General features: G+C 35.4%; 1 protein-coding gene across 4 annotated transcripts in view; it reads left to right on the plus strand.

The window, feature by feature from the left end:
- Window positions 1-15759, plus strand: part of GUCY2C (guanylate cyclase 2C) — a 146707-nt gene that overhangs the window by 15822 nt on the left and 115126 nt on the right. The window lies entirely within an intron of this gene.

The following is a 15759-nucleotide window of genomic DNA, read 5'->3' on the forward strand; positions in this document are numbered from 1 at the left end:
AGCTGAGACTTGGGCAGGTAGCAAAACTGGCCCAAAGTCACATAGTCAGTAAAGGGTAGACTCAAGATTTGAATCATGGCAATGGAGCTGTGGAGCTTGCGTTATTTACCCCTAACAAAGTGTCTCAGTCAGTCCCTCATGGCCCAAAGCTACTTGATTCAGCATCTTCTTATCTCCCTGGCATTCTGGGTCAGTGATTCAATACACTGTTTAATTTTACCATATCTCTGATAATTTTAAGGTTATATACACATCACTGACTGGGCTTCTCAGTTCAGTCCCAGGTCCTGAATTGGTAGCCTATGTTTAATGCTCTGTAGAGATATTGCACATCTCACACATGGGCACCTAGCTGGCTTAGCTGATAAAGCATGTGACTCTTGATCTTGGGGTTGTGAGTTCAAACCCCACTCTGAGTGTGTAGAGCTTACTTGAAAAAAGAAAAGAAAAAAATTTTTGAGCCTCCTGGGTAACTGAGTCAGTTAAGCATCTGACTCTTGATCTCAGCTCAGTTCTTCATTTCAGGGTCATGAGTTCAAGCCCTGAGTCCGGCTCCCCATTGGAGTGAAGCCTACTAAAACAAACAAACAAACAAGCAAACAAAAATGGCCAATGTGCCCTGGTCCAGTATGGAGGCTGACACTTTCTCTCTTCCCTCTCTGAGCAAGACTTGACACAGGCCACTTTCCCCAGCAGGTGCCATGATTCTTTTCAGGCATTCTTTCGAAAGTGAGAAGGTCCCCTCTTGGTGACCCTTTTCATGGTTCTAGTTTCTCACCAGATGCGAGGCACTAGGGACTTCACACCTCCGCTTTCATGCCACCCCTAGCCTAGTATTTGAGTTTCTGGATCTTGAGTCTGTTTCTAGCAGAAAGGCTCATTTTCCTCTCATTCATTATTCAGCCTAAAATGAGTTTGTTCAACTTAGTGGATTAAATTACCACTTATATAAAGCTGACTCTCAAATTTATCTCTCTAGGTCCTGGAACCGTATTTGCAATTACCAGCTTTTTATGATTGTCATTTGTTCTTTAGCTCTTTTTAAAACTGTTGTTTAATTTTTCTTTTCTTTTTAAAAATTTTTAAAAATATTTATTTATTTTTGAGAGAGAGACTGAGTGTGAGCGGGGCAGGGGCAGAGAGAAAGGGAGACACAGAATCCGAAGCAGGCTCCAGGCTCTGAACTGTCAGCACAGCACCTGATGCGGGGCTCAAAGCCTTGAACTGTGAGGTCATGGCCTGAGCTGAAGTTGGATGCTTAACTTACTGAGCCACCCAGGCGCCCCTAATTTTTATTTTCTATACTTTCTTGGAATCTGGAAGATTGCTGGGAATATGCAAACTTATTTCAGCAGAAATTCTCCATTTACTGTTAGTCAGTGTTTCTTTTTGTAAGTTAATTTTAACTTTGTAATCAAAATAAAACATTTATTTAGTTTTAAAATCTAATTGTTCCATAAAATGTATATTGAAAAGCAGAAATCCCCTGCTGTTCCTCTCTTCCCCCAATTTCTGCTTTCCAGAAATCAGCTTTTTCTTCTGGTGACATCTCTGTATTTCTAAATAACATGCTAATACTGCTGTATCTAAACTTTTAAGTTTAGGATATTACCTATTCACTTCCTACCATGGAGGAGGAGAATTTACATATCCCTCGCTCCTACCTACTCATAAACTTTTCTGACCCCCATCCATCAAGTATAATTATTTAAAATTCTTTGGTTGTTAGTATTCAAGTAGTTACATTATTATACATACATTAACATTATTCCTAACTGAGCCATATACTCTATGATTATATTTCTTGGACAAATTTTTTCTTTCCTTGGAGTTAAAAATTACCTGTCATGGTTGATCCCCACATTTCCCCACAGAAATCAAACTCTGTCTTGGGGCACCTGGGTGGCTCAGTTGGTTAAGCATCTGACTTCCACTCAGGTCATGATCTCACAGTTCTTGTGTTCAAGCCCCGCATTGGGCTCTGCGCTGATAGCTCAGAACCTGGAGCCTGCTTCGGATTCTGTGTCTCCCTCTCTCTCTGCCCCTCCTCCACTCACACTCTGTCTGTCTCTCTCTCTCTGAAAAGTAAATAAACATTAAAAACAAAAAAGAAATCAAAGTGTTTCCCAATGTATTTAAACATATCATAGAATCTAAAGGTGTAATTTTTTTCGAAAACACTTGTTAGAGGAAGTCACCAAGAAGACATGACTGCCCACTGACTTCAGGCAACTGAAGTCTCCCTACTCCTTCCCCTGTCCTTGGAATGTACATTCTACCTACTATCCCTATCCTAGCAGCCATTTCAAGGACACAGCCTTGAGAGAGTAATGTATTGTTGAGACCATGTGGACTGGTTATATGACTGAACACATTAAGGCATCTGTATAAACTTTCAAGATTCTGGTAGGCACACGTAAAGAGCTACTTGTCTTGCAGCCACCAGGACAAGTCTCATATGTAAGTTCCCTTGCTCGCTTTTTTTATTGGAGTATAATTGTCACATAATATTATATTACGTTCAGGTGTACAACATAATGATTCAATATTTGTATATATTATGAAATGATTACCAGAATAAGTCTAGTTAACACAGTTATAAATTCTTGTGATGAGAACTTTTAAGGTCTACTCTCTTAACAACTTTCAAACATTCACTACAGTATTACTAGCTATGGCCACCATGCTGTACATTATATCCCCACAATTATTTGTTTTATAGGTGGAAGTTTGTATCTTTTGACCTTCCCAATGTTGTTGATTTGTCTGGTCAGCTGTGTTCTCCTTATTGTTTTTCTGTGGAAGTTTGTACCCTTTTTTTTTTTTTTTCAAGAGTATGAAGAAGGAAGAGAGATAAGCATATCAACTTAACTCAATGCATTAACTAGTAGTTTATAGGTTTTTTATAAATGTTTATTCATTTTCGAGAGAGAGTGTGTGAATGGGGGGAGGGGCAGAGGGAGAAAAAGGGGGACAGAGGACCTGAAGCGGGCTCTGTGTTGACAACAGTAAACCCGATACATGGCTGGAATTCACAAACCATTAGATCATGACCTGAGCTGAAGTTGGACATTCAACAGACTGAGCCACCAAGGTGCCCCTAATAGTTTATATTTAATTTTCAACCTACTTTAGTAAGATTTCTATTTAATACTTCATTGAATTTTTCCATTCTATGGTCATCAATGACCTCTTTGCTTTTCATTTCTTTTTTTCTTCTTATATCTATAATTTTCTCTTAAGGTTTCCTATCCTCTTTATTTAGCTTCCCTAGGCAGAGTTAGATTTTGTTTCTTATCCTTCCCCCTTCCATTGTGCTGTATATAAATCCCCTAGTATGGCCTTGATTATGTACTGATGTAGTACCAATATTTAGGTAGATGGCTCTGTCCTGTTTCTCTGGGCAGAGAATTTAGCTATACCTAGAGTCTAACATAATGCCTGTCACTGATTAATGTTCCTTAATCATTGATGAGTGAGAAAACGTCTCAGGAAATACAATGTGGAGTACAATGCAAAGACCTGAATGCCTGCAGACTGGTAAAGCTTTGTTCAAAGTCAGAATTGAGAAGTTTCAAAGATCATATATACCAATTTATGTTACAAATGAGGGAACTAAAGCCCAGAAGTTAAGCAATTTCTTCAAGGTCATATATAAATCACAGGGACTTCAATTCAGGTTTTCCAAATGTCCATACTATATTTCTTTATTTTAAGAAATGACATTATGATAACTGGAATTCAGCAAATTAGCAGCCATATTATAAAAGATACATTTTGCTTTGATTATTTAATCTAAATACATTTTTGAAAAGTGATACAGGTAGCTGTATACAAATGAAGCTGACGTTAGAGGACGTTAACAAACCAATTCAAAAGCTGCTGTTTGTAACCACATGAGGTGATAAAGGTTTGAACTAAGATGGCATTTGGAGAAAAAATATTGATGGAACACATCAAAAAGCAAAAGACAGAGATGTGTTAAAGAATCAGAGGAATAGACTTCTGGGGAAGATGGCAGAGTAGGAGTGAATCAGCCAGAGAAAGACACATACCATATGATTTCACTCAAATGTGGAATTTGGGCAACAAATGAACAAAGAAAAACAGAGACAAACCAAAACACAGACTCTTTTTTTTTTTTTTTTTTTTTTTTAGTTTATTTGTTTATTTTGAAAGAACGAGAGGGTGAGAGTGAGCATGAGCAGGGAGGGGAGAGAGAGGGAAAGAGAGAGCTCCCAAGCAGACTCTATGCTGTCAGTGCAGAGCCTGACCCAGGGCTCGATCCCACCCACTGAGAAATCATGACCTGAGCTGAAACAAAGAGTCAAAACGCTTAACCTACTGAGCCACCCAGGTGCCCCATTAAACTAGTTGAGCTACATATTTTATGGAATCTACATACAGAGCAAGTAAATGGAAAAGTTAGCATCCTGGCTGAGGTGGGCTGTAAATGTAAAATACACAAGAGATTTCAAGCACTAGGTGTTTGTGTTTGATGTGAATGTGAAACATCTTGGTAATTTTTGTACTGGCTAAGTGTTGAAATGATAAAACGGTGACACGCTGGGTTAAATAAGATACGTTCTTAAAATTACTGTCACCTGTTTCTTTTCCACTTCTTAACATGGCTAGGAGAAAGTTTGAAATCACATACGTGGTTCCCACGATAGCATTAATAGTTCTCCGGAGCAGCTCCGCTCTCCATTAGTTTATGGCTGGCTCCACACAACACATAAACTGTTTTGAAGACAATCAATTAACTGAATCTAGCAACTGGTTACTTTGAAAGCCACTTTTTCTTCCTTTACAAAAAAGAGCTAATGGAAGTGAGAAATAAAACTCATGTGGATTCAAATGGAGGTTCCTCAACCTACTAGCTTTATGTCCTTTGTCAAGTTTATTAACATCTTGTGAATAATACGTCTATTTTGTAGGGTTGTTGTGAGGGTCAAAGTAGACCAGATAATGTGCTCAACACATTTATTTAATTTAATTTAGCTACCCCTAAATTTAATCCAATGATTAAAATTGGAAATCATAAGAGGAGGCGATGTATTCTTAGAAAGTTCAACATGGACGCTAGACATCCCAGGTGGAGAAAAGAGGTAGGAATGAGGATGGGATAAGTCTCAAATTTCTGCCCTGCAGGAAACAAGGAGGAAGATTAAATCTGTGGTGAAAATTATGAGTTCAGTTTTAAACATTGAGGATTGGGTGACTGTGGAAATTTAAGAGGAGACAGACGATGGTTAGGTAAGAAATTTAGTTTTGTTGCTACGATAGGTCTGAATCCTCAATAGAGACAGAATCCATGGTGAGGGGTGGTGGGCGGAGCCATGAAAAGGTATGAAATTGCCCAGGGAAATTGTTGAGTGGGAACACAATGAAAAGACAAGCTAGCTGTGCAAGGAAATTTGGAATCTTGACATCTAAAAGGAGGGCAGATGAAGAGAAGCCTGGAGAATAGACTGAATAGGAATAGAAGGACAAATAGAAAAAAGATACACAATAAAAACCAAGGAGGGATGAATTCCCCTGCATGCCCCCAAATTTGTGGAAGAAAAGAAAATACAAAAATATACTCACCAAGTCGTCCCTGTCCAAATCCAGAGGGAGAGGGGTCAAGGAGTGTCTAACAATGCACCACCTGGTGACTAAATTCTACAGAGTTAAAAAATTCTGGGCCAGTGGGCATGGTGATGGTCACCTGTTTCTTTCATTCTTGACCTGGGAAGGTCTGTGTTCTTCTGGACTTTAGGGTAGAGACTGTAACACATCTGAAAGAAACAAATTATTCATTAAGAAAATAAATGAGGTGATCACAAAGAGTCCACAGTGAGGAATTAGTGTTTACACTTTTTTTTTGAGGCTGTTTCTTCTAGAGAAACATTTTAACCAAGTGCTGAAGTTTCATTATTGTCCACTGTTTTATTTCTATAAGAAAATAAGCTAATAAGCAGTATATGTTGTTCTATGGGAAAACACATTCAGTTACTCTGCAATAATATTATTACAAATCCTCTCCTCATTGTTGAAAATGGTACAAATGCACTCCTTATCCCTCTTATTCTTTTTTCTTTAATTCCAGTATAGTTAACATAGTGTTCTGTTAGTTTCAGGTGTACAATATAATGATTCAACAATTCCATACATCACCCTGTGCTCATCATAACAAGTGTACTATTAACCCCATCACCTATTTCACCCACCGCCCCATCCACCCCCCGCTCTGGTAACCATCAGTTTGTTCTGTATAGTTAAGAGTCTGTGTTTTGGGGTGCCTGGGTGGCTCAGTTGGTTGGGCAACCAACTCTTGATTTTGGCTCAAATATAAATAAATAAATAAATAAATAAATAAATAAATAAATAAATAAATAAAATTAGAAATAAATAAAAATAAGAAGGTTGAATTTAACAACCAAAGAAAAACATAGTTTCACATATCCAAGTTCCAAACTTAACAATTCTCCAATAACTGAATCCAGTGCCAAGAATTGTTCGTTTATCATGTGCTTTTATATTGAAAAAACTTATTCATCTTTTAAACAATTTGATAATTTTTTAATGCTTATTTATTTATTTTAATTTTTTTAATGTTTATTTATTTTTGAGAGAGAGAGACAGAGACAGACAGAGCATGAGCAGAGGAAGGGCAGAGAGAGGGAGACACAGAATCCAAAGCAGGCTCCAGGCTCTGAGCTGTCCTCACAGAGCCCTATGCGGGGCTCAAACTCATAAACCATGAGATCATGACCTAAGCCGAAGTCAGAATCTTAACTGACTGAGCCACCTGGGTGCCCCCAAAATTGATATAACTTTAAAGAAAAACATATCGGTTTAAAAACTACTTGCATCCAAAAGAAGTAAATTCACTATCTCTTCTGTTAACCCACTATTACTAACATTGAATTGAAAGAAATACTGAATAAATTGAAAATCAACAAATATCCACAAGGTATCCTTCAAATATTTCTTGTAATTTTTATAGTCAATTTTCATAGTGTTCTGAATCATAGTTTAAAGCTTTTTAATATTGATTTATGTTAAATAGTATATAAAATCATTATTATTGATTTACATTATACAAAGACTCAATTTCAACATACGTTCTTGTACTTGTCTAGCTAGTTCACAGACAAGCTTTTTCTTTCTTATAACTTCAAATCTAACTCATTCATAGGCAATGTGATGTAGCAGTAAAAAAAACATAGATCAGACTTCCAAGTTTTGTGTTTGGATTTTGAATATTTGCCAAGTATTCCTTTTCTTTCAAGAAAAACATTGAATTGGAATTAACAGTGCAGTTAATCCTTGTACAACTCTTCCACAATTTAACCAACAAACACTGGTGAAGAACACAAGATGATTACATTCATTGTCTTCTATTCCTTTCAGTAATTCCAAAACAATTTGGTGGCTCATAACATTTGCACATATTCCCTGAATGATGTTAAATGCATCTATGGCAATTTTCATAGTTTGCTTCAGAAAACTGGGGCATTTATGTTTTCAGTATGCATCACAGAAACAAAGCAGGAAGGGAAACATGTTTCTTGTCTTAAAATTTCAATAAATCAAGACTTTTGGCTTAACAGAGTTGGAGCATCCTCTGTTGTGATAGAAACTAATATTTCATATCAAAAATTCTTTGGCAGACATATTAAATTAAAAATATCTTGGGGCTGCCGGGTGGCTCAGTCAGTTAAGCATCCAAATCTTGTTTTCGGCTCAGGTCATGATCTTACGGTTCCTGAGATCAAGTCCCGCGTTGGGCTCCACTTTGACAGCATGGAACCTACTTGGGCTTTTCTCTCTCTCCCTGTCTCTCTGCCTCCCGCCCAGTTGCTCTCCCTCTCTCTCTCTCTCAAAATAAATCAATAAGCTTAAAAAAAAAATCTCTGCTATGAGTTCCATTTAAGCCATAAATTGACCACCTTTCTTCATAAATATGGATGTCCTTTGAGAAATACACATCGAATGTTAATTTGGCAGTGCTTTTTACATCACATGACTCACCTACAGATAAGAAGCTAAAGACAAGTCCCTGCAGCTTTTCAAAGTTTGAATCAGTCGATCTTTGGTGTTATAGAGGTCTTGCATTCCATGGGCAATTGGTTTAATTGAAATCTTCAGCTTTTTGTCAAATATATTTTTTAAAGTCTTTCTCTCATAATTTTCTAACAAAGTTTTCATAATTGAAATAACATATTTTCCAATTTCTTCATCTAAAAATTATTTTCTGTGTGCGTAAGAACCAAGCTATTTTAGGGACGCCTGGGTGGCTCAGTCCATTTAATGTCTGACTTTGGCTCAGGTCATGATTTCCTGATTCATAGGTTTGAGTCGCAGTGCGCTCTGCGCTGACAGCTTGGAGCCTGGAACCTGCTTCGGATTCTGTGTCTCCCTCTCTCTTTGCCCCTCCCTCGCTCACACTCTGTCTGTCTCTCTCAGAAATAAATAAATAAATAAACTTAAAAAAAAAGAGCTATTTTATAGTTGGCTAAAGTTAAAAGCTTGGATTCTTTTAAAATTATTTTTTAAAACCTTTTCACATATTTAATTATAGTTCTAGCAGACAAATTTTTATCAATTCTTTTTAACTTTTGAGAGGAAGTAACTTGTCAGCTTCACTATGTATTTGCTGAAAATGTGTCTTAGTATTATAAACTTTATTTTTCTTAACACAAAAGATAGATTTTTGGTTTTGCTTTGTCACAGCAAAATATAACTTCCATTTATTTTTATTTGAAACTTGCAACATTTTTTCAAGTATATTTTATTCTATTCTCTACTGTTCTAGTTGTTTAGGCTACTGCATCTCCATTCTATCCTGTATCAATATTATGCCTTCATTTCTTTTTTTTATTTAAAAAAATTTTTTTAATGTTTATTTATTTTTTGAGAGAGAGATAGAGTGCGAGCAGGGGAGGGGCAGAGAGAGAGGGAGACACAGAATCCGAAGCAGGCTCCAGGCTCTGAGCTGTTGGCACAGAGTCTGACAAGGAGCTCGAACTCATGAACCGTGAGATCATGACCCGAGCTGAAGTCGGACACTTAACTGACTGAGCAACCCAGGCACCCCTATGCCTTCATTTTTAATGTAAAAATTTGTACATACTTATTGTTTGGCAGGAAAAATAATTTAATTATATCATTATTTAAAATAATAAATATTGTGGCACCTGGGTGGCTCAGTCGGTTAAGCATCCAACCTAAGTTCAGACTGAGGTCTCGTGGTTCCGGAGTTCAAGCCCCACGTTGGGCTTTGTGCTGACAGTTTAGAACCTGGAGCCTGTTTCAGATTCTGGTCTCCCACTCTCTCTCTGCCTCTCCCCTGCTTGCACTCTATCTCCTTCTCTCAAAAATAAATAAACATTAAAAGAGTTGTATACTCTTAAAAAATAAAAATAAAATAATAAAATAGTAAATATTTACTAAATAAGGTTTAAATAGCTATAGATATAACTCCTGATCTCTGCATAAAATATTCATAGAAATACAAGGAACATAGAAGAATAATCACTAGAAATTATCAATCTCTTGACAATGACTAGATTAGCAATATGTTCATGTTTAATACTAGAATCAATGCACATACTTTTTTTTTTTTTTTTAACTAGGCTCCACACCCAACATGGGGCTTGAACTCAAAACCCTGAGATTAAGAGTCATATGCTCTACTGGCTGAACCAGCCAGGCACCCCAATGTGTATACTTGATAAGAGAATTACACTATAATGACAGTAGGACTATAATTTATATTAGGTATTGACAAACTTTTGGGAAGGTCCAGATAGTATCTATTTCAGGATATGAAGGGTGAATAAGAATAAAAATCAAGGATATCATGTAAATATTCATATAAAAAGAAAAAATAAATTTCCACAATTTTTTATTAATGAAACAAAAGATAATATGATAACAATGGATTAAAATAATTTTGATAGTGGATGCTACTTAGGAGAAGAATGGAATTCTGGAGCAAGGGAGATAACCTTTTGCTTATTTGGGGTTCAAAGTCAATATTCTCATCAAAGTTAATTGTGAATGTTCATCTGTTAAGGCTAGTGTGTTTTAAAATTTTATATATTTCAATTTTGAGAATTTACTTTTCACATAGATACACCAAATACTGGTATTAACTCACAAGCATATGATTTTAGTTGAGCACACTCATCATTTGGATGGCATCTTTTGCCTTTCAGCATATCACTGCATTGCCCATTAATCACTTCCAGTTGAAGTAAAGGTGGACACTCCTCAATTGCATGATTAAATGGAGTTTGAAATATGGAAATTTCCTTCGCATTTACATCGAGATCAGGAAAAAAAAACGCTATTTAGAACCGTAATTTTAGTTCGAAAACATATATCTGTTGCAATCTTCTTGTGTTTACCTTTGACAACATGTAAAGTTTATAGAGCAGCTTGACATTACTTGTGATTCAAATGTTAGCTGTTGTCAAAAAGACTTCACCACAGTATGTTTCACATAGAAGTGTTGTTTTCACTTGCAATTTTAGGAATTCGTTAAGGAACATTTTCAAGTCAGCGGCAAAATTCATTTCCAAAGGATGGAGTTTGAATCTTATCCTCTTGGATAGGGGGCTGGCAAAGAATCTTCTTCCTTATACCACTTCTATATTCTTTCTCCCTCTACCGCTTGCTTTCTTCCTCTACTAATGGAATTATTACTCTTCATTTTCTTTTCTTTTTTCAAAAATGCCACTTTATACAAACATATTTGACATATTGTGTAAATTTAAGGCACACAACATGTTAATGCAGTTAGCACCTCAATCATGTTGCATATTATCCTTTTTTTAGTGGTTGGAGTACTTAAGTACCAGTCTCTTAGCAAGTTTGATGATTATAATACAATATTGTTGTCCACATTCACTATACTGTGCCTTAGACCTCTAGGGCTTGTAAATACTCATTCCAAGTTTGTACCCTTACACAACATCCGTACTTCTCATTTTTAAAATGAATCATGTTTCATAAATATTTTAATTCCCTCCTCAATTTGTTGAATTCTTAAGGACTTTGTTTTTCCCTTTACCTTTTTTTAAACTTCTAGTCAGAAGTTTTGATTTCTGCTCCAAACAGATTGTAGGTTTGACCACGTTAGAGATGTCCACACTTCTGCTAATTTAAATAGAAACTAATGAAAATCGTTAAGTAGTTGTCTCACCAGTAGATTTCACATCAAGTTCTTACTCCTCTTTCAGAGGAAGGATCTGTGATGAGAATGAAGCACATTTCTAAAGCTTTTATTGGTCACTTAGCAATGGATGGTGACAGCTGTCACCATCTCATCAGCGAATCCTCTTATTTCACACTGATTTAACAGAAGCCAGATTGTTGCATTTTTATGATCAAAATGTATTACTCTTCTTCTCATTTCCCATTTTTTTTGAATATGAAATCTTCCATAAATACCATTTAAGGTCCAAAGTACATGCAATCATGCATATAATTATTCATATAATCAGAGCCCAAGCTGGTTACTGCAGTTAAGAGAGCACAGTGCTCTTTTAGGAAATGCTTTGTTGATTATGAATGTCAGGGTAAAGATGATGCTGTTTATCCTCCCCATTATCTTTACTATTATTGACTTCCTCATCAGTATCATAATCTATCCAAATATATTTAAATGAAGACATTGGGAGCCCAAATCATCCATTCCACTTTCTCTCTTCATATCCTGCCATGATTTAGTCTTCCTCTTTTAGGTTTCTTTGGATAATTAATAGAAATTTGTGGAAATATTAAATCTGATTCCTCTAAATAATTTAATAACAGATATTAAGTCTGATTAGACTTGTGAACATATCTCCTTCCAACCTGAGAAGCTGATTCCTTAAGTATAAAGAAGACAGAATTCACATGTCAAAGCAGAAATCACATAATAAAAACTATTAACTGTATTTTAAGGTTCTAATTATTAGTTAGATCACATGAAATATTAATCATATGATAGGAAATCTATTTAACTGAGTCACGACTAAAATTTGTAATGAACATCACAAGCCTTAAATATTCTAGTTTTGGGGATCGGCTGTAGGGAAAGGATCCAAAATACAGGTAGAAGCTTTTCTCCACATGTTATAATTTTTCTGCAGCAGTATTTTAAAAAGAAAAAAAAAAAAGACCATCTAAATACTACATTAAGGGGGGCGCCTGGGTGGCGCAGTCGGTTAAGCGTCCGACTTCAGCCAGGTCACGATCTCGCGGTCCATGGGTTCGAGCCCCGCGTCAGGCTCTGGGCTAATGGCTCAGAGCCTGGAGCCTGTTTCCGATTCTGTGTCTCCCTCTCTCTGTGCCCCTCCTCCGTTCATGCTCTGTCTCTCTCTGTCCCAAAAATAAATAAACGTTGAAAAAAAAATATTTAAATACTACATTAAGGAAAATGATAAATAAATTATAGTGCTTCATAGAATAAACTGCAATAGTTTAATAGTTATGAAATTTTTATCATTATTATTAATAACCAGATAATTGTAGTTTCAGATTAAAAAGGCCATATGGAAAATTGGGCACATAGTATGATTTCAAGTGAAATCATAAAAATAAGCATAGGAAAAAAGTTACATAAAAATCCACTGAATGTTAAAGTTTATTTTTTCTGAGGAGTAGCATTAGGTCAAAATTTTTGCTTCTTCTTTATACTTTTCCTATATTTTCCAATTTTCTACAATAAGCATAAATAATGAGTCATAAACCACCTTTAAAAATTATAGTTAAAATATTTTAAAATGCGTTGCTATTGATTATGACATTAAGTATATTTTCTTCCAACAGTTTGTCTCTACTAGATAGATGCTAACTGCAGTTTTAAGAGGAAAGAATTTATTTTTGGCCCAGTGAATGGTAAAGTGTGGAGATTCTAATTAATTTGAGGAGTTTTAATAATTTCTGTGATTCAGTCTTTAAAAACCTAATCCATATAATTTTCTGTAAAGAAATAACATAGTTATTTGGGGGACCACACAGATTGCTTGATAGAATTAACCCTTTGATTCAGGTAGAAACATCTACGCATCTTGCTCATCCAGTTGGTAGCTGCCTTTCACTCAGATCCCCTATTTAACTGTTCTTAATTGAGTGAAATAAAGATAGTGTGAAATATGATCTAAATGAACCCAAAAATTGCTCTGACCCCATTTCCATTAAAAATTTCTGCTGACAAGTTTTCCATTAGTATCAAACAGGAAGTTTTATTTTTTAATTGTATTTTTTTAAAGGTTTATTTTTGAGAGAGAGAGCACAAGTGGGGACGAAGCAGAGAGAGACACAGAAAATCTGAAGTAGGCTCTGTGCTGACAGCATCGAGCCCCATGCGAGGCTCAAATTCACAAGCCTTGAGATCATGACCTGAGCCAAAGTCAGATGCTCAACCAACTGAGCCACCCAGGCGCTCCTAATTGTATTTCAAAAAAAAAAAAAAAAAGCAAAACTACTTAATATGATATTTATTATGTGCAAGACACTGTTCTTAGTACTTTACAAATCTTAATTTATTTAATCCCCACTAAAGTCTTATGTAGTACAGCCAAGAATTGAACTAGGCAGTTGGATTTCAAGATTAAAATCCATAACCTTGTACATGGAATATGTAATTGTCTCAATATCTAACCAGTTCACAGGCCTACTGATGAGTTCTCAACTTTAGTCTTTACTGATTATAGGCTTATATTCTGTTAAATAGTGAAGAGGCAGATCTGTGTTCACACCAAAGGTTTACAATGAATCTGGTATTGTTTGGTAGATACCAAGCTTTGAAAATATATCTCATCAAAGAATTCTCTAATTTTTTTTTTTTGTTAAATGATTTGAAGATTTATTAATCTACTTTTTTTTTTAAGTTTTTATTTTTATTTGAGAGAGAGATAGAGAGCAAACGGGTGAGGGGCAGAGAGAGAAGGAGACAGAATCCCAAGCAGACTCCACACTGTCAGCACAGGGCTCGATGCAGGGGCCTGAACTCACGAACCATGAGATCGTGACCTGAGCCGAAGTCAAGAGTCGGTTGCTTAACCGACTGAGCCACCCAGGTGCCCTATTAATGCACTTTTAAATAGCAAGATAGTGTCCATGAATCTCAAGGTTTTCAAAACTTCATTTACGAAGGATTTTTTTGTATTTAAAAAAAATTACATATTAAAAAACATAGTCAATTCACATGAAAAATCAATCAACACAATGATTTCATAGTTATGACTGACCTTGCAAGAAACTGACACCAATTTAAAATTTAAAGATTGAAATAAAAAATAAAATTGAATTTGCAAGAATCTTCAAATTTTAAAGTTATATGGATACTTACAGTTTTTCTAGTTTAGCAGATTTTGTAATGTAGTGATATTTTCTCCCTATCTCCAAGAAATAGCCACTAGCTTCTATTTGAATATTTATAGATAAGGTAAATATGCAATGTTTTGAGGCATAATATGTCTTTATGGGCTAGAGCTCATGATTAAAAATATAAGTTTTTCTCCGTGGTGACCTAAAAATTTTCACATTTGTATGTTGAAAACATTTCTTCTAATTCTAATTCTGTCACACTGACTTTCAATGAAAGAAATACCCTAAACCTATTGAATAGAGCTATCAGTTTATCTCTCAGTCTTTCCCCTGCAAACAAAAATATCTCTCACTCTTCAACTCTTGACACAGTTTCCAGAGTATCAAATTTGGTGTCATAACTGTATGTAGTGACCAGAGTCATTCATTGATTACATTTCATGTATAGACATGAAGTCTGCATTTTAACTGAAATTTGTTTGCATCATCTTTTATATGCTTACATCCAATTCCATCAAAATCAAACTACTTACCAGTCTAGGACTGAGAATTTCTTGAGGTCCCCTGAGAAGTCAATGGATAGATCTCCAGAAAATTACTTTGACAAAGGTTCTTGTACTCAAACATGGTGAGAGATTGACATTGGTAGATGGGAGATCTGGGATCCACAAAGACAATGCAAATGATGGTGATTTTCAATTGAAGAAATTGCTCTCATGAGGAGATCAAGGGAAGCTGAGAATCTGATTGGAGAGCACCTACCAAAGGGAAGGAAAATCTTAGCAATAGATGAGATTTTATTCTTAAAATTCATCTTAAATTAAAACAGAGAACTTAAGCATTTATGGGCTTTGCAAAAATAAAAACAAATACAAATTTTAGAGTATTCATAGAAATAAATTTCATCAAGTTACATTTAAAATCAGTTCCTATATGTTTTATTTTACTAATATAGGTACTTTCTCTAAAATATTATTGAACTCTTGTATTTAAGAGACTGTCTTAGTAACAGAGGCTATAAAGCTGAATAAAGCATTCTTTTCTCTAGATTTCAGTTAATGACAAAAAGCTAATGTGTAAAAAATTAAAGAATATAAAAAACATGAGAACTGTCATAGTGGTATACAGCAGAAAGATTTGGCAACAACTGTGCCTGATAATATCAGTTACTAACTTTTTCAGAGAAATTAAAAAATGTGTGCTTGGCTTGAAAGCAGATTAAACTTTCAAGGACTAAATGAGTAATGGTTATGCAGTCTGGAAACTCGTAAACAAGATTAAAAGTGCAGAAAGTTTCTAAGTAATTATTTGACTATGAATTGGTTCTTTTGCAGTGAAGTCTTTATAAATCTATAAGTAAGGGAAAAAAAGGATTAGGGATGAATAGAATTTTCTTCAAAATACTTGACAGCCCATGAACTTGCTGGAAAAATACAACCAATAACTATT

This window comes from Herpailurus yagouaroundi, unplaced genomic scaffold, assembly GCF_014898765.1.
Source record: "Herpailurus yagouaroundi ecotype Mexico unplaced genomic scaffold, PumYag 166, whole genome shotgun sequence".
In the NCBI taxonomy this organism is placed as follows: domain Eukaryota; kingdom Metazoa; phylum Chordata; class Mammalia; order Carnivora; family Felidae; genus Herpailurus; species Herpailurus yagouaroundi.